This window comes from Capsicum annuum, chromosome 9, assembly GCF_002878395.1.
Source record: "Capsicum annuum cultivar UCD-10X-F1 chromosome 9, UCD10Xv1.1, whole genome shotgun sequence".
NCBI lineage: Eukaryota > Viridiplantae > Streptophyta > Magnoliopsida > Solanales > Solanaceae > Capsicum > Capsicum annuum.
This window is the reverse complement of record NC_061119.1, coordinates 105417798-105437549: the sequence shown is the minus strand read 5'-3', so window position 1 is coordinate 105437549 and position 19752 is coordinate 105417798.

Here is a 19752-nt window from a genome sequence, read left to right as displayed (position 1 = left end):
TGAGGACTCACTACTGAAGAAACGTAGATGTGGCACTCGGATATCACTGTTGCGGCTGCGGCTGAGTACTTGAACCTACATCATGGTAAGAATGTAGCCCATAGAGAAATATGTGGGTCAGCACAAGATACGTACTGAGTATGTGGGGGAGCATGCAAAATATAAATAATATCATAAATTTTGCAAAAACGTACATACAGAGCATAATGACACACGTGGCTGGAGTGACATTGAATCATGCCACTCATAATATCTTAGATAGGAAATGTAGGAAAAAAACATCATAAATCAATATAGATCATCATATGAAACTTGACTTACCACATCAAAACTCGGAGTGACTCGGTATTTCAATAAACATGACTCTTATAGACAAGGGAGTTTCCTATAACCAACAACCCCACGTGAGCTACATGGAATACCAAAGTTTGAAACCCCTGTTGGCGGGAGCGTCATACTCTTTGCCAGGAAGTACAACCTTAAAACTGCAATAATCACAATCGGGCTCTCTAGCCAATAATATCATTATCAAACAACCCTACAGTGGCACAAATGTTTGGGAAAATACCAAATTTCCCTCTCGGTGCTAAGTATTACTCCCCAACAAGCTCAAAACGCGTTAGGAAATCCAACACAATATCACAAGGGTCTATTATAAATACCAAATTAAATCTCTTTCTCATTTATCAAATCATATCAATTTGTGGATTCCTAACTCAACACATTTTAGCTCAAAACATTTTAATCTTCCTCAACATCAACAAGGTATCAATGCATTGAACCATAACCGACTCGATATTTGGAAAAGAATATAAAGACTCAATGCATAATATTTTCAAAAATTTAATTCATCAAAACCATTCGGAAAATTCCAAGACTGATTGCCACTTCAATATTAACATTTCTCAATTTGCCATCCAACTCTCATTTAAAGGTACTTGAGATATCAACCCATAGTATGGATATAGAATTTCCAATATCAATTATAAATCCATAATAAGGAAATAATGGAATGATAGTATAAATCAAGGCTTAACAAATTAAATCATCATACTCTCATAATCAAATACTTTTTAGACATAATTCCATCTCAACATCATACACATATTGGATGACATAATCCCGTAGCTCATGGACAATAATATAAGATATAAAATCATATTTCTAATTCATGGTAAAACATGTAAAATCTCATGTCAATGTAATACAACAAAAATACCTGGCACAAGATCGAAAGGATAATCCTGTTCAAAGCCCCACATACCTAAAAATAGTAGATGAATATGAAATTCCGACTCTGGAACTTTATTCACGAAAATAAAGGGTGTTTCTCTAAGCCCTTAACATTATCAACTCAAATCCCAAATCAATTTGAAATTTCTACGGTTCAATCAAGAGACATAGAAGGATGTAATTTGGAGTAGTAGGATTGGGGTTTGAGACTTAGGAAATTTTGGAGAAAAATAAGCTATTGAATGCTCTTAATGGACTTAAATCCATGGTTTACCTAGGTGGATTGGAGTGGGACTGACCAAAATACCCTTAAAAATTAAATAATATTAAATCTGTCCTTTGGTGGACTATTTTGATAGGCTGAAGTAGATCGACCATAACTTTCTTCTCCGATGGCCAAATTGGATGAAACAAATTTTATTGGAAAGAGTATTTCATATCTTTCTGTTGATATATAGTAGCTCACCTAGATCTTTATGCATAAGGAGTTATTATCATTTGAAATTGATCCTAAAATTTGCCTGGCCTCAGTGTTTTTTCTGCACATTTACTATTCACAACTTAGTTCTACTACTCTTAGGATTTCCTTCACATAATTCATGCACCTCTTTCATTTTAATGCCAATTTCAAACTCACTAAATATTATGCACATATTCTACATGATTAGAATAAATAATTACACATTCATTATCATAGTCTTATGGCAACATCATTAATTATTCATATCTACAAAGGGATACTAAAATAGGGAAAAATTTTATAAATATCATTAAATACAGATATTTACATCACAAGCTTGGGAAATTTGAGATGCGAAAATAAAAATACACCAGACATGCCGATTCTACTAGATAGCACATGTAGGGAAAAGAGATAGCCAACACAATCCACCATGGTACAAGTAAAAGTACACCCATCCCCACAGAAAAATAGATGCATTATCCTCAAAGCATTTATTTAAAGTAAAAGGAAATGGTTTTACTTGTTTTACCTCTTATTCATATGAGGTATTTGTAAAGTGTTGAGAGGCTCCTGCATCCTTACCTGGTGCAATATTGTCCTCTATAGTGGTAGGGGAGCTCACAACCTCACCCTCCAAGGTTGGAGGAATCGCCTCTGGAACAGATCCTGCACTGTGACCCCTTGTTGGGGTAGCACTTGTGGATACCCCTGGTGCTTCATATTCTTCTTTCTTTCTCCTCTTCTCTTCATCCTTCAGTGACTTTTTCTAAGATATCTTAATATCAGGCAATTCTCTTTGTTCTGATGTTATTTCTTCTCTCTTTCTCGTCTTTGCTTCTTTTCTTACAACTTTTTCATCCATTTGATCCTTCCCATTGTTCTTCATTGTTCTTTACATCAAGTCCACAATACCTTCAAACATCACATTCTACCAAGTTTAGATTAAAAATAAGTTGTTGTGGCTGCTTATACTTTACCTTTGTAATATCTGCCATTGCTTATTTAAATTCAGCCATCAGCTTGGCAAGGTCATGGAGGGTCAGTTAATCTAGCCTTTTGATAATATGAAGTTTTATGGTTTCCATCTTAGTTTGAATGGTTTGATATGGATTAATTGCATCATCAATAATTTCATCAACAAAAGGTTTGAAGTATATAGCCCACTTATGTAGTTGTCTCTGAAACCTCTTTTGCATCTTTATTGACTTAGCAAAGTCTTCTGGTGTGAACATGTATTCATGAAAATCTACTCCACCCATCGACTGTGCGAAACGTGACCCTACAGATGCGCCTTTCGTTACGTACTCAGGTGGCACATAGGGGGTAATGGGAAATGACATATCTATTGGAATCTCTATAGTATCAATAGCTAGTATAGATTGATTTTGTTAAACTATAGGCTTTGTACAAGCATCTCAAATTTTAAGTCATCTTTTGATTTCTTAAGGTTTTTTTTGTGTAAAGCCTACATTTTATCGTCTACTCCGTTAATCAAGGGTACACCAATTTGTCTACATAAAGATGTGATGAAGCACAAAAATGGCAATGCACTGGAAATTTTGAGGGCACTCACGAACATCTTGTCTATAATTATCTGGCCAAAGTCAATTTGAAGCCCTGAGATCAAGTTTACATCAAAAACGGCTCTGTCTTTATCCAAGTTTCCATCCTTTTTTGTTGGCACTAACCTCAAATGAACAATAGCCCACAAGAATTTATCCTTAAAAATAAGGGACTATTTTGTAATACACTCCCGTGAGTTGGTCAACCAAGAAGGGTTACCATCCTCAGTAAATAATGAAGCCACCTACTGCCTTTGAGCGGAAGAGTTTCTTAATCTGTACTCAAGATCAGGCACAATAAGTGGAGCCTCGTACTCTGCCACGAATAGTATACTATTAATTTTTCGGGCTGAAATATTAACAGTGAATCCTCTGACAGGTATAGACTCTCTGTTTGGAAAATTTGTAATTGATGTCCCCTTTGGTCAATCTTTTTTAGTGCAAGATAAATTGCAAAGAATTCTCCTACCCAATTTGGTTGATAGGCTTCCAGAGGTTGGCTCATCCATGCTACTCCATACTCGTTGAAACGGCGTTCTAACTCAGGATATTCATGTAAGTCCTTTGCCACAATCTAATGCTCTTTCGTGAATGACCTTTTGATCCCTCTCGCAGTGGGTGTTAACCCATCATAGAACTTTTCACGTGCTCCTTCTATCTTCCATCTCATCACCTCTAAAACATTAGGATCCTTGTATCTAAAAACATTAGCATCTTTACGTTTAGTTTCTACGTTCTCTGCTTTAGCTTGCCCTGCTACATTGGCATCCTCAAGTTTAACATCAACCTACTCAGATGTAGTGACATCATTTGTGGCCTCGTCTGTGCTCGATTTGGTACTACTAGTACTATCCTCACTCTCCTCTTTAGACTGGGAGAGTGGGATATTTTCCCTTCCATGTTGTCTAGTGTTGTATTCGGATGCGGGTATACTACCACCCATTTGAGATCTGCATCCTCTATTTATTGGTAATATAGGTGCTATAACACTTGAAAAAGAGGTAAGAAATAAGTCCACAACAAAAATCTATCAAATCAGTGCATTCTATGACTTGACAATCAAAATGGCGGTTCAGCATTGGTGTGGCAGTCAGCCACTTTTATTGTTGAGCCTTATACAGTGTCATTGAATTTTCATAGCCCTACGATGGTTAGGTTGGTGGTTCATCCAAAATCTAACAGCCCACCATTTTAACCTTCGCACCCCCTTCTTTGGGTTTAGCTTTCAACTGGGCATATATTCAAGCATTTTTTGAGAAACATTGTTTATTTAGCAATATTTGACAACCATAACACAATCAAGCAAAACTTTTCACATTTTAATCATGTAGGTTACTCAGACTTCACTTAAATAGATTATGCTCAAATTCCTATTTAAAAACCTTCAACAATTCAAAGCAACAGAACTAGAAGAAGATGCTAATTACATTACAAAACAAATTGCCAAACCCAACCCATAACTGAATGTGTCATTTAGACAAGGAAAAACAGAACTATGCACATACCTTGGGTATGCAGAGAGATAAGCTTTCAAACTTTAAAAAATAAGGCTAATTGAAAAAACTCTTCAATTATGATTTCAACTTGATTATGATAAAGAGAACAAGAAGAGTGGATGTGTTTAAATATGTGAGAAGGAAGGAGACGTGGAGTCCAAGAGGGAATACATTCCTTCTAATTCTTTGAACCCAAAAGAAGTTGAACAATTTAAGGATGTGAAGGGGTTACAATGTATGTAACCACCCTATTTAATAATTTTAAAACCTTTTGGGTCAAATATGGGTCATATTTTCGACGGTGCACCATAATGGCGATCAAAACTTACCCAAAACCTGAGCACTTCTGTTTTGTAGCGACGGCCAACGAGAAGGCCCACTGAGTTTTTGACGGTCCACCAAAGTCACCATCGCACCTTAAAAGAAACTAGGCCATCTAGGTTGGTTTTGACGGTCGATTCAATAGTCCACTAACTTTGGGACAGTTCACCACTTTAACTGTCAACTTGATCCAGTGAATGAATTTTTTTGGTTGGTTGCGATAGAGAAAATGGTGAACCATCATAGGGGTGGTGATCCACCAAATCGACTGTCACTTTTGTTCTAGTAGCTCGTGTTTTTACCCTATTTTCAACTGTACCACTCATTTTTTTTGCGGCAATTTTTGTCCTGCACACTTCACAAACACATAAAAAATGCACTAATAACAACAAAATTTTATAAATTCTTTACAATAACACATTGCGGGTTGCCTCCCACTAGCGCTTGATTTACTGTCGCAACATGACTCAGTAATCTCAATTACTCAGACTTCATCGAGCTAGATAGTAACCATATTCTTTATCGAGTCCTTTGGACCGATAGATAGTTTAACACGTTGCCCATTTACCTTGACGACACTTCTGTCTTCATTTTCAAGTTCAACTACTCCAGTGAATAGACTTTACACACTTTAGATAGGACGGACCATTTGGATTTGAGCTTACCTAGAAACAGTTTGTCTTGAGTTGAATAGAAGAACCAAGTCACCTTTCTGAAACTTTTTTATTCAATTCTGCGATCATGGCATTTCTTCATTCGTTCCGTGTACAGGTCGGTTCTCTCATAGGCTCTGAGACGAAACTCATCCATCTTATTAAGCTACCTCAGTCTCATATTTACTACCTTATTCTAGTTCAAATTATGAAGCGGTAGTCTCATATTTGTTGGCTCATTCTAGTTCAATTTATGATGCTTCAATGCCCACAACACTTTACGCTCTAGCTCAATCGGCAAATGACATGCCTTTACATAAACAAATTGGTATGGCGACATGCCAATAGGTGTCTTGAAAGCTATTTGATATGCCCATAATGCATTATCCAACTTCCTATCCCAATCCTTCCTGTTAGGATTCACCTTCTTGGCAAGAATAGCCTTGATTTCCCAATTAGCGATCTCCACTTGCCCACTTAATTGCGGGTGATATGGCGTAGCTACCTTATGCTACTTTACCCTATATTTTACAAATACGGCTCGAAACATTTTCTTGCAAAAGTGCGATCCTCCATCGCTTATCATGGTATGTGGTACCCCAAGATAAGAGAAGATATTTCTCTTTAAAAATGCAATAACCCATTTTTCTTCATTATCTACCAGAGCAACAGCCTCAACCTATTTTGACACAAAGTCAACAGTAACAAGTATGTACTTTATTCAAAATGAGCTCACAATAGGCCCAGTAAAGTTTATGCCCCACACATCAAATAATTCTACCTCCAATATTTTAGACATTGGAATTTTATGGTGCTTTGAGATGGACTCTTTCCTTTGACATCGGTCACATCCCTTCACAAACTCATAGGCATCGTTGAACAAATAGGGGAAATAGTAGCCACTCTAAAGCACTTTCCTTGCAGTCAGATCACCGGTGTGGTGACCTGCAACTGGGGAGGCATGGCTTGCTTCCAAAATGCTCAGCATTTCTACTTCAGGGATGCACCGTCTAATAATACCATCTGCACATCACTGAAAAAGATACGACTCATCCCAGAAGTAATGGATAACATCATGAAGAAACTTTTTTCTTTGATGAAAGGAATGATTTTTTGGTACCACCTCACTTATCATATAATTCAAGAAGTTTGCATACCAAGGCACTTTTTCAGGCACTGCATCCAATAATTTCTCATTAGGAAAGGAATCATCAATCTCAAGCATGTCTTCTACTGCTTGCTCACCTTTGAGTCTCGATAAGTGTTCAGCCACTTAATTCTCATATCCCTTATGATCCTTGACCTCGATGTCAAATTCCTGAAGTAGTAATACCCACCAGATCAACCTAAGTTTAGCATCTTTCTTCTCTATTAGGTACCTCAAGCCAGAGTGGTCAATGTGTACCACTAACTTGGTACCTAATTAAGCACAAGATTTAAATTCCATGCACCACTACAGAGCGTTACTCAAGTTTTCTGGACATAGCTCAAATGAATCTCCAACCATAGAAAAATCATCCATGAACACCTTCAAAGTGTCCTCAATCATATCTGAAAAATAGACATCATACACCTTTAGAAGGTAGTAGGTGCATTACATAACCAAAACGATATCCACTTGAATGCAAAACTTCCATACGGTCATGTAAACATTGTCTTTTCACGATCTTTAAGAGTAATACAAATCTGATTTTACCCGAATATCACTTCCAAAAGGCAATACCACCCCATTCCTACCAGCCGATCAAGCATTTAATCCATAAATGGTATTGGAAAGTAGTCCTTTAAAGTCTATGAGTTTAGTTTGTGGTATTCCGTGAAAACATTCCAAATAGTCATAGGACTGAGAGGAATCAACTCATTATTTTCATTTACAACAATAGTCATGCCCTATTTCTTGGGCACACATTGAACCAGGCTTACCTATTTACTGTCGAAAATAGGATAAACTACTCCTGCATCTAGCCACTAAATAATTTCCTTCTTTACCATCTCTTTCATTGGTGGGTTAAGTTAGTGTTGATGCTCAATGGTAGGAGTACATTCTTCTTCAAGTTGTATCTTATGAGTACAGATGCCAAGAGGAATACCAATAATATCTGCAATAGTCTAGTCTATTGCTATTTTGTATTTTTGCAGCACCAAAACAAGTGTTTCCACCTGCTGCTACCCAGGTCAGCCGCATTAATAACAGTCAGTGCATCCCCACTATCTAGGAACATATACCTCAAATGACTGGGTAAATCTTTTAGCTCAAGAAAAGGTGGTTATTTTATAGAGGGTTTAGCAGGTCGACTAGGGCAATTTTCTAGGTCCAAGTCCAACTTCTTGGGAGTATATGAGTAAGACACCAAGCCATTCAAGGTACAAACAGTCTCCTCATAATCTTCTACACCATCCTAATCAAAATTCATCAATACTACAGCCAGGGTTTCAACAACAAATTTTTTTCTATTGGTACTTCCTTCTCCTCGTTATAATAGACATCTACAATGGAAAACACACTCATTTCTTTTTGTTGCATCATTGATTGGCAAACATCAAATTGCACCACCTCATTATTTGGCCTGAATAAGAGCTCATCATCTCGCAAATCAATCAACACACTTCTGGTTGTGAGGAAAGGTCGACCAAAGATTATGGGCACCTCAAAATCTACCGTGCAATGTAGAATAACAAAATCCACCGAAAATATAAAACTAGCAACCTTTACCATCATATCATACAAAATACCAATAGGTTATTTGACTGACCTATCCACCATCGCAATTCACATATTAGTTGGTATGGGATCTCCTAAACCTAACTTCTTGTAAACAGCTAGCGGCATTAGGTTGATGCTAGCTCCCAGGTCGCATAATGCTATTGCAAAGTAAAGATGTCTAATAGTGCTTGGAATAGTAAATGCTCCTAGATCTGCCTTTTTCTAAGCTAAATACCTCGTGGTAATAGCACCACAATGATACAAATTGTTCATCTGCTCAAAACAAACAAACCTCTTCTTTGTGACAAGGTCTTTCATGAACTTTGTGTATCCAAGCATTTTCTCTAATGCCTCAACCAGTGGTATATTAATGGTCAACTACTTCAGCATAGCCATAAATTTGCTGAAATAATTGTCGTCAGTTTTCTTCTTCAATCGATGAGAAAATAGAGGAGGTGGCTTTGGAAGAGTGGTGACTACCACTTCAGCCTCCTTTTCTTTATTTTTCTTTGATTCTTCAACTTGCAGATTGTTGGGTGGTGCATCATTAAAAACCTCATCCGATTTTCTATACTCCACTGGATAATCATTCTCTGCATCTTGACCTTTATTTTATACAATATCAACCCCAAGCTTACACCCAGGAGGGCCTGCCAATACCTTACAACTTCTAGTAGTAATATCCATGGAAAAGCTATTATTTTGTGGGTTCTGAATGGTGTCACTTGGTAATGTTACAATCTTCCTCTGATTCAACACTACCGAGAGCTAACACATTTGTTGCTCCAACTTGTTGATAGAAGTAGAGTGTGAGTGTAACAACTGACTCACAGAAGATAAATCGCTCTTTATGGTAGTCACTCGAGAGTTGGTAGTTTCAATTCCCTATAATAATTTCTCCATTATATCCTCCATGTAAATCTTGCCAAAGCTAGTTGCAGCACTATATCTGCTTTCGGGAGTTACATATAGCCCACTTCTATCATTCTTACCTTTCTAATTTCCTTGCTCTCTATCCTTATGACCAGCCTTTTCATAGTATTTTCGACCCTGATTTCCTTGGATAATTACTACGAAACCCCCTTAATTATTCAAATAGTTTACCTCTTCTTCCGAATCAGAATCATCTCAATCTTTACCCGCAACATCCTTTACCTTTTCAATCTTTGTAGATAATAGATGCTTGGTCAATAGATCCATCTGCGTCTTTAAGTGTACCATGTCTTGATCATGTTGTTCCTCTTTCTTATATTTCTCTACAGTTATGACAATAGACACAATAGGGCTTGCTACCATAGAATCCATGGTATGCCAAGCTTTGCTTTGTTTTGTCATCCTTTCAAGCAGGTCTGAGGCATCCTAAAATATGAGATCTACACATGATCCCCCTGCAATATTATCAAAAACTGGCTTCATAATAGAGTTCAAATCCCAATAAAGAGTCTCCATCAAATACATATCTATCATATTATAGGTCGAACACTATGTCATATTCTTTTTGAATCTCTCCCATATCTCATGAAGGGCTTCGGTTAGGAGCTGCCTAAAGTTACTGATCTCGTCCCTCAAATGTACCCTTCTAGAAGGCGGAAAGAACCTTTCTAGGAAAGCCTATTTCAATTGCCTCTAGTTGTTTATAGAATCGAGTGTCAGCTCATTAAGCCATAATATTGCCTCCCAAGATAGAGACAACAGAATTAAATGCAACCAAATGGCATTCTGTCCCACTCCCGGGTTATTGAAGGACTTGTAAATAGTGACAAAATTCACTAAATTCATATTAAGATCATCTCCCAAAAGTCCACCAAACAATCCTTTCATATGAAGGAGTTGGATCATTATATTGGTAATATTAAACTTTACTCCTGGTGCTAGAGGTGGATGAATAATGGCTCTTGTGGAACCAGCTCTATCAATTCCATCTTCATCATCATTAAGATCAAATTAAACATCTTGATGATTAGGTTTCACCCAAAAAAGATGATTTCTGTTCACATTTATGTTTATTCGAGTAGCTACATTCTCTGCATGCCTTCAATTAGTAGGATCTAACAAGTCATAATCTCTTACCATCGTCAGAGTTAGGATGACGTGCCTACTGTCTATTATTCTGTTGATTTAGTTGAACTCTAGCCAATGCAGCTAGTCTCTTAGCTTCTTGGGGTTCTGTTATTCACCCAATAAGTTGCAGTTTCGGATTTATTGGTAATAACGGTGCACCCAATATCCATGTACTTGGCATACACAACAATTCTCCTACACAAAATATAACAACAAAAGAAAGTAAAAATTTGGGAAACTTGACCAAAGGCAATTAACAAACACAAGCTTAATTCACAATCGTATTCCCCTACAGTGGCAGCAAAATTTGACACGCCCAAATTACAATTCTCTTACGAGAGGGTAAACGGTCGCTATCAAATATAGTACCCAACTGGGTTGGGTGTCTAATCCCACAGGAAATACCGTGTTCACTATGTATTGTGAATGTTATTATACCGTTGATCTAAGGCTCCGAATATCAAAAGGGTTTTGGGAATGTTAACAGAGTTCATTTGTATTTGTGTTACACAAAATTCCAGCTACTGAGAGTAAATGTAGATGTAATTCTAATGAGAATGAATTAGCTAAAGTTATGCTCACCAAGAATTTAAAACAATTAGGGTTGTGAATTTGAGTTTGAATTCTAACTTATACATCCAATTGCAAGAATTATTGAATTCTAAAGATTACCCATATTATTCTCATCCCCATGTGTATTTTACCCTTTACTTCTCTCGAACTTAAAGGATTCATGCATCATTCAATAACACTCTCATGAGGGTTGATCCTATTAAGGCATCATCATGCTAACCCAAAGGGTAAACCTATAGAGTTTATGTTAATCAATTCTTTTCCCTACATCCACTTTCTTATCTGAAAAGAGGAATTTATGGGCTCACTTCTCATGTTTGCAACCAAGATATGTCATTAAAATGAAGAAAGATTCATGCAATTTTGATAGATATTAGAAAGCAAACCCATTCACAACCCTAAAATAGTTCTCTACATCAAGGCTCCCATAACCCTAGTTATGGGACTTTAGCTACTTATCTCCATAGCAGAAATCAAGATTGTATAGGTGTTTATAAACAACTTCAAAAGTCACAATATTTTTCTCCTCAATCGTTGATGGAAAAAAATGAAAACTAATAATCACGACTCCCTCTCTGGATTTAAATTTAAATGAAAAATAATGCAATACTCTTAATAGGGAAAAAAATATGTAATCAAAGACAAGAATCCTTACTAAACCCTAATACTGGGTATTTATATGTTCCCCGCTAAAAGAATTTAAAATTAGAAATCATAAAATTCGCGCCCAAAGTGACGTCAAAATTGGTGGTCTATCGCAAGGTTGACGGTCCACTATTAGGCCCGCCGCTACTGATCTAGGAATTTCACTTTTTGGATAATACTGACGGCCAACTTAGTGGTCCATTGTTAGTTTGAAGGTACACCATTTGGTCCGTTTTTGAGTCCTTCAGGGATCCAGGTTCTAGATGAACTTGAGGGCCAACTTAGTGGTCTATCATAAGAATGCCGGTCCAGCATTTGGTCTGTCGCTGAGTCCTTCATGGAGCCTGTTTCTGGATAATGCTAATGGCCAACTTGGTGGTCCGTCATTTAGTTCATCGCTGCAGGACCAGAAGTCTTGGGTTCTGTTTAGGCTTGACAGTTAGGTTGGTGATCCATCGCAAGTCTGACGGTCCACCATTTTGACTATCAAAATTTTTTTCTTGCCACTTTTCTAAGACTTTCTCTGCATATCACTCCTTGCTCTGAAAAATTTAAAACCAACATTAAACACAACCTAATTTCTTGTAAACATATAACTTTCTCAAGACAATAATGCAAAATATTCCATCGAAAGTCGGAACATCATGAATGCAATAAATCAAACTAATTTCATACGCAATCATAAAACATGCATGCTAAGAGTAAGTAGACTTAATAATAGGCTGGAATAAACTAAAAACAGAAATATCTTAAAGCATGAGTGACATTCTCTGATAAGATAGTGAATCTCTATACTTAGTTATTGTAAACTTACTTTAATGATATAAGTGTAACTAAAGCTGGAATATGATAAGGAATGCATATTGTATGAATACTGGGTCAGAAACTACATGATGAAGACTGACATATACTGAGGAACTCAATATACAATCACACTGAGAATGAATGCATAAACATACTAACTTATCTAATTAACTGAATGTTTGATAACTGAATACTGGGAATGTAAGACTGAACTGTACTTAGTTTAAATAATGGGATTGAAACTGTAGAGTATTATGCATATAAGATAAGGACTGACTGAGTAACATGAGATAACTGAGCATAAATTTATGAAAACTATATTATTTTAGAATGCAAGACCTAGCATATAACATGATTCTAAAATATTATGTAAACTGAGGTATTGAAATACTTATAACTGAACGCTAGGGTCAAGAAAACCTAAAAATGAATTGAGTTACTGGATATTACTAGACTGTGACTGAGACTATAACTAGACGGTAATTGAGATAGTAATTGAGACTGTAACTGGGACTGAATCTAAGACTCATATTGGAACTGAATACTAGGTTTTGATAACTGAGAGAATGATATCTGAGATTACTGATGACTGTATTATTGATAAATGGGTGACTATTTCTGACAGTTTTGATTCTGTAGAACTGAACTGGGTTCTATACCTAGTTGGATGACTGTATCTGACAGTCCTGATTCCACAAAACTAAACTGAGTACTATACTAAGTCTAAAATTAAAACTGTGGGAGGTAGTCATATAATTAACATGCCTCTCTCCGAATGGATTAGGGTCCAACATATAACCCCAGTTTAAAGGGTGTCAGTACTGTGCCACAAGTAAAGACAAGCTTTGAGTTAACCCTCTTTGACAGGAAGCACTTTTGTCAACCCTCGTTGGCTGGGAAACTTATATGAGATGTATCAACCCTAGTTTGGAAGGAAGATATCTCAACCTACGCTGGCTACATAGTTCTATAATATAGGGATTGATACTAAAGGTCAAACCCTATACTTGCTGCAATGCCTCCATACCTGGGTTTTCTCGCTTTTGATTCCTACTCCCAACTAAATAGACACTGAACTAATTTCTTGACTACACTAGGCATGACTAAACTATTACTGATCGTTCTGTCTAACTGAACTAAATTGAGTTCACTGGGTTCCACTAACTGATGGAGTACTACTGAATTCTTTTAACTGACTGAATACTACTGAGTTCTGGAATTGATTGAGTACACTGAGTTCTATTAGTTGATTGAACTGGACTAAGTTCGCTAAATTTTGTTAATTGACTGAACTGGACTGAGTTCACTGAATTCTATTAATTGACTAAATTGGACTGAGTACTACTAATCGTGGCACTACTCAGACTATTCTATAAATACAGTAGCTATAGGTAAACAACTAGATTTTCAGGTATCGAATACCCTCAGGACTCGAAATCATTGAAAGTAAAACATGGCATGATCATAATAGTATACTAATACTAGCTTTTTAACAATGCTTTCATTTAGATATCTTGACAAACACTTGAGGGGCATGAACTTGTACATGAATGGAACTACATGATAACATGTCATGATCATGCACTTGGACATGGATATATTTTAAACATGGAAGTATAGAATGATTCAATAACTAAGATTAAGAATTGTTGAATTCACATGTGAATCTCTTAAAATATGACATGAGAGTTTCATCAAAACATTAAAAATTCATATCTTGAACGTAAGAATGTCTTAAACAAGAGGAAACCATAGAGTTACATGGTAATGTTCATAGCTTGGTGATTCATCTTGAAATTGACTTAACATGATATGGGAATTTCAAAAAGCATGTGGAAGGCATGAATTTGAAACAAGAGACTATTGGTAAACTTCATGAATTTAGGTTCCATCATGGAATTTACTTGAATAAACTTGCGGATTTCAAACTCGTAGCACGAGGAATTTAAAATCTTTCATGGAATAACACATCGGTTGATTTGAATTAAAAAAAAACAAGAAAACATGAATTTCAATCTTTCTTGAAGATACAAAATACCACAATAATGGAAAATTCATTCTTTAATTAAAAGAAAAGATTTTTGGGCTCCAAGGGTGAAAGAGCACCCATGGATGAACCCCACATACCTTAAAGCTTTAATCATGAAGGAGAAACCCAATCTTGAAAGCATTCTTGAATTAGGAAACTTGAGTTCTTGCTTTTCTTGAAGAAAAGTTGATGAATTTCTTGGTGTTCTTGAGGAGGCTAGGGTTTTTCTTTGAGAAAAAAGATGAATATTTGAGTTTATATTGCTTATGGGAGCTGAAATTAAGGATTATGGGAGGATTTGGGTTAGGGGAAGTGACCAAAGTTCCCCTACACCCTTTAAAACTGAATTAGAGTGTGAAACAACTCCGTAATGCACGGGCCGACGCGTCGCATCGATATCGTGTCTGTTTACTGCCTCAAACGGAAAATGTCATAAGTTTTTGCTCGGGTATCAGATTTTGGAAATATTGGTATCGTTGGAAAGATAATTCAATTATCTACAATTTAGCAGGTCTTAAGCTGCATAATTCGATGTATATAAAAAGTTATATACGTTTAAAGTATACCTTTGTAGGATCGAATGCCAAACTTTGGATGAATCAAAGGCTCTAAGCTCAACTTTTTTCTAAGTGATTCTTATGAATATTTTTCACCTCAAAGGAGAATAAAAAATGAGGATAAAAATCATGAAACTTATATTCACATGAGAATCATTTAGATTATAGCTTACACACGTTGGAACGATGGTTCAAAGACTAGCCCAAAAATGCGGGGTATTAAATTTGGTGAACCAAATCAGGGCCAAACATCTTATTTTCACCAACCCCGAACCACCCAAAAGTAGATCTACACCTCCTACCACATAAGGCCTCAAACAAACCATAGCAATGATTGAGTAATTACTATTACTATATTCAAATTCTATGAAAGGAAAGTGGTCAATCCAACTACCACCAAAATCAAATGCACAAGACAGAAGCATATCTTCGAAGACCTGAATTATCCTTTCTTCTTGCCCATATGTTTGCGGGTGGAAAGTGGTACAAAGGGTTACCTTAGTCCCCAAACCTCGCTGAAAGAAAATCTAAAAGTGAGATGAGAACTGAGCACCCCAATCAGATAAGATGGAAGAGTACCATGCAACTTCACAATCTCCTCGATGAATAACTTGGCATAATCCTCTAAAGTAAAATTTGTCCTCACCAGCAAGAAGTGAGATGACTTAGTCATCCTATCCACGATGACCCAAATTGAATCAAATTGCTGGTGAGACCACAAAAAATGATAATAAAATCCATATTAATTATTTACCATTTCCATACTACAACTCAATCTCCTGAGTCAACTCATCGGGCCTTAAGTGCTCATCCTTCACTTGTTGACACACGATGCACTTATTAATAAAATTAGCCACATCACTCTTCATATTATTCCACCAATAAACCTCCTTAAGATCATGATACATTTTATCGAACCAGGATAAACTGTACAACGCAATTCATGAGCTTCAACTAAAATTCTTCCTTGTAACCCATCAACATAGGGAACATATAATCTACCTTGGTACCTATAGATACCATCACCACCAATCTCAAAAACCATCATTTTTTGCTTTCCTATATAATTATTGATTTTCATCAGAATAGGATCTAACATTTGCTTCTCCTTCACTTAAGTACCAAGAGGTGACCTCACCACCTTTTGAACAATCACACCACTATTTTTGGTGTCCAAGAGATAAACTCCAAGATTAGCCAAATGATGAATTAATTTTAACAAATCCCTCTTTTTTTCTTCCACATGAGATAAGCTTTCCATGGCTAGCCTACTAAGAGCATCAACAACCACCTTAGCTTTGCCTGGATGATAGTGAAAACTTATGTCATAGTCCTTGAGAAACTCAAGACATCTACTTTGCATGAGAACTAGCTTCTTCAGAGTAAATCCATATTGCAAGATCTTATGGTCACAATAGATACAACATAGACTCCAATGAAATAATGTCGCCAGATCTATAATGCAAACACTGCAGCCAATAATTCCAATTCATAGGTTGGATAATTTTTCTCATAAACTTTTAATTGTCTAGAAGCATAAGCAACCACCTTGCCATGTTGCATCAACACATAACCCAATCCCACCCTGGATGCATCATAATAGATAACAAAACTATTAGTGCCCTCAAGCAGAGTCAAAACTAAAGCTGAATTCAACTTATCATTTAGCTTCTCAAAACTACTTTTCCAAGCATCATAACATAAGAACTTCACCTTTCTCTAAGCTAGTTTAGTTAACATAGAAGTAATAGAAGAGAAACTTTCCACAAAACTTCTATTGTAGCTGGCTAAGCCCAACCTTCTTGGATCCACCATTATCCCTTCACTAAAACCAACATCACCTAGGTAAGTCACAACATTCAACAAGAACTCAAACTTAGAGAACTTTGCATACAAACTCTGATCCTTTAGGGTCTGCAACATAAGGCAAAGGTGATCAACATAATCCTCCTCACTCTTGGAATACACCAAAATGTTAGAAATAAAGACAATGACAAACAAGTCTAGAAACTTATACAAAATTCAAATCAAAAAATCCATAAATGCTACCGGAGAATTATTCAAACAAAAATATATCACCAAAAACTCAAACTGATCGAATTGGGTTAGAAAAGTAGTCTTTGGGATATTCACCTTCCTTATCTTCAACTGATGGTGCTGAGACTAAAGATCAATCTTTGATAAGAAATTAGCACCTTCAAGTTTATCGAAGAGATCATCAACTCTCTGAAGTAGATACTTATTATTCATGGTCACCTAATTTAATTATCGGTAATCAATACACATACAAAGGGAAGCATCATTCTTATGAATGAAGAGCACGGGAGGCCCCTATGGAGATACACTTGGGCAGAGAAAACCCTTATCAAGAAGATATTTTAACTGCTCCTTGAATTGCTTTGACTCATCAGAGCCATTCTATAAAGAGGTATAGAGATAGTACATATGTCTAGAAGAATATAAATCCAAAAATCAATCTCCCTATTGAGAGGAATATTTGGAAGATCATTGGGAAACACCTTGGGAAATTCACAAATCATAGGGAAACCAATTTTTGGGTTCTAAGATACATGAGGTAATTATCCTTAACATGCATAAGGTGATACAAGCACCCTTTAGAAACCAATATTTGGGCTCTAAGATACGAAAGAAACCTTTTCTTAGGTACTAAGGAACTATATTCCCATTAAATTACCAGCTCATTTGGGAAATAGAAACTAACCGTTTGGGTCCAACAATCAAGAGTCGCATAAAGCGAATGCAACAAATCTATCCCTAAAATAACATTAAAGTGTAACATGTCCAACTCTATTAGATCCATCACGATCTCCCTACCATGGACGGACATCACATATCCCCTGTAGACCCCTTCAGCTAAAATAAAGTCCCCCACCATGGTGAACATAAAAAATGGGTTAAAAATACATTCAAGATCAAAACCAAAATGAATAGCCACAGAAGGAGTCACATAAAAAAGGGTAGACCCAGGATCAAGCAGATAATATACATTATGAGAGAAGAGTTTAAGTTTACTTGTAACAACATCGAAGGATGCTTCAGAATCAATGCATGAGACATCCCAACGATAAGGTTTCAAATTTTAGCCCTCATTCTAGACACTAATTTCTAAGCGTAAAGCGATAGCTAATGAAACTTCAAGGCATACTTTTTTACGTATATTACTCGTTCTTTCAAATTCTCAAATTCCTAGCCTTCACCACTTGCAACTCATGAGGAAAGAAATAATCAAGAAAAGCACTAGAGAAATCATCCCATAAAGCAAACTCAAAATTGTCACCCCTAGACTGGTCTCATTACTCTTACCAGTTATATGCCACATCGTTCAACTGATAAGCTGTAATCTCTACACCCTTCATATCAGTAGCATGCATCACACAAATGATATTTTTCATATCATTTATGAAATTTTGAAAATCTTTCTCAACTTTTGAACCAATGAAAATAGGAGGACCCAACCTCATAAATTGGCCAATTTTAGTGGCCTAGGAGGATGGAGCAATTTAAGCAACATGCTCAGTCTAAGAGACTACAAACTTAGTAAGCAAATAAATCAACTGGCAAAACTCAACATTAAACACACCATACTAGGGTGCTTAAGGAGGCATAGGGGGAATAAGTGGAGCTCTCTCAGGGCAATCAGAAGCAGAGACCCTCAACCAGGTCTAAACTCATAAAGTAGGACGAGCTACATCCATATTGTCCTTAGATAGGAGATAAGATTATCCATGAACAACATATCTTCTAGGAGGCTTGATATGAAAAGAAAATATATGGAAATTAGAGATTATTCAATACCTTAGACTCTATAGCTCAAAATAGAACAATAAGAAAGGGAAACATTCCTAAATATCTCATAGCTTCAACCTTGTAAATGTATCGTTCTACACATCCATAAAAGAAACTCTATTTGACTCAGCTTTACTAAAAACCCAATGACACCAAACATAGGCTCTAAAACTATTTTTGTCATAACTCAAACTAGGGCCTGTCCATGATGGATATCTAAGGTCCCACGTGGAGCGAAGATTACCCCCAACATAAAACCAAAAAAAACATAATATTCGGAATGTCAAATGAATTTGGAGCATATAACAGGATGAGTTTCCAAAATAAAGGGTATGTCTATAATTGGTAACCATCATTTGGCAAAAAAAATCAACAAACATTGTCCAAGTCCATAGTAATCCATAAAAATGTATTCTAACATAAGAACCAAAAACCACTCCTTTTTTGGACATGTTCCTGACTCTGATAAATAACAATGATAGTGAAAATGATAATGCTAATGATAATAAAACTCTCAACTCTAGTCTAGTGTAAGATTTGATTAAATGTCTAAGCCTTCCAAAGTATGGAAGTTCACAACTTCACCAAAACGAACCGACAAGCCAAGTCAATCCAGCTAACTATATGTAAGAAAAGTAGATTAATCTCCTGTGACAACATCCCATAGGGATAAAGCATTTGAATATAATTAGTGGGGTGAAAACTATCATGTAACTCAGGGATAAGGATAACATAATGTCGTGCCCAATAGTTAAAAGTCATCCAAAATCAATGCACAAAATCATATACGTATACATATACATTATATGTCGGGATTGGAACAAGGCTTAACATGTACTATAAA